Raw genomic sequence first — 1,438 nt, 5'->3', positions numbered from 1 at the left:
GGTCAGGATCCTTTCTGATGCTGCTCTCATGTCAGCAGAGTGAAGCCCTGCTCTCACTTTGCTGTCAAGTGGATAAAAGAAGCTGGAACTCCTCAACAGAGAACTTCTTTTCTCATCATGAATCAGAAAATCTATCTGACTGATAATTCTTCCTGGAGTCCATCTGGTTATGAACACCATGAAGTAGAACATCCAGTCATGGGAACCAGGATTACCAGTATTTTGGTTCAAAAATTAAAAAAAATCTGAGACTCCATGTGACCAAAGACTTAAAATAATCTCTGACAGAAATGAGTGAATGTTTGTTGTACATTGTATGAAGGCCTCCCTGTAATGTCTGGAAGGTCTTTAGGAGCATTTTGAAAATGTTTCCAAGGCTGTCAGAGACTTCAGAAACGTGTGAACAGCTCTGTGCTCACTGCTGCTGAGCCGCTGAGCTGCCTGCTGCTCCTGTGTGGAAACAAACAGTGAGCCTGGTGTTAAAGAGGACTCCACTTCCTGTTGAGAGCAGTCTGCAGCTTCTGCAGCATCTGGCTGAAGTTCTGCAGGCAGCTTCTCCGGGCTCCACCCAGAGCCAGCTGGTCAGGAAACCTCTGCCTGATTCCATCAACTGAGAGAACATTTCTACTGAACATAGAGGCTCCTGACAAACAGATACTATCAACTGGTGGATGAGCTTCTTTCATTCATTAGAAACCAAAAGTAGTTTGGTGCCAACATGAACTCAGGGTCATCATGACTCATGTTTTCATTTCCTTTAGTCAGGATGTCGTCATTCATTGAGCACTGTCCAGGCTGTCAGGAGTCTGGATCACCTGCCTGATTTATGACAATCAGTTCAGTCCTTTTGCTTCTTGAACTTGTCGGCTCGTTGGTCTAGGAGTATGATTCTCACTTTGGGTGTGAGAGGTCCCGGGTTCAATTCCCGGACGAGCCCTTCTATTACCATCCCCGCCCTCCTGGGATCAACCCCCAGTATCTCCAAGCTTCAGGTCGAACATCAATCATCAAGCACATTGATGGAGGCTGAGTGTCTCTTGGTGGTTGTGAGATAAAATCAATCTCAAAACAAAGAGTTCTGAACATCCCAGAGGATCCTTCCAGCAAGACAGAACCTTCACATGATCAGAGCTGTCAGAGCTGTCATCAGGAAAGTTCTCCTCCATGGCAGTGAGCTCTGGAGGAAACAGGATGGATGGAGAGAGTTTTTAGAGAGCACCAAGACTTCCTGGCCCATGATGATGACTGGATAATGATCCCTTCTAGATTCCATAGAGCAGCTCTGGGATCTCTCTGCTGAACTGGCTCCAGTGTTAGACACACCAACCTCTTTCCCTCTGACCCAGCTGGAACAGTAAAATGTGTCTCCAGTGGTTTGAGAAGATGAGAGGTGAGAGCCACTGGTCTGAAGTCATTGTTGACCTGGGTTCCTGCTTCC

The 1,438-nt window shown here is 46.6% G+C and overlaps 1 non-coding gene across 1 annotated transcript; it reads left to right on the top strand.

Moving 5' to 3' along the window:
• Nucleotides 1-865: 865 nt before the first annotated feature.
• trnap-ugg (transfer RNA proline (anticodon UGG)) lies at nucleotides 866-937 on the top strand. Its single transcript has one exon. It is a non-coding gene; the product is annotated as a tRNA-Pro (tRNA).
• Nucleotides 938-1,438: the final 501 nt, after the last annotated feature.

This window comes from Salarias fasciatus, unplaced genomic scaffold (assembly GCF_902148845.1).
Source record: "Salarias fasciatus unplaced genomic scaffold, fSalaFa1.1, whole genome shotgun sequence".
NCBI classification, from domain to species: domain Eukaryota; kingdom Metazoa; phylum Chordata; class Actinopteri; order Blenniiformes; family Blenniidae; genus Salarias; species Salarias fasciatus.
The sequence above is the reverse complement of the archived record's forward strand: the minus strand, read 5'-3'. Positions and strand labels throughout refer to the sequence as shown.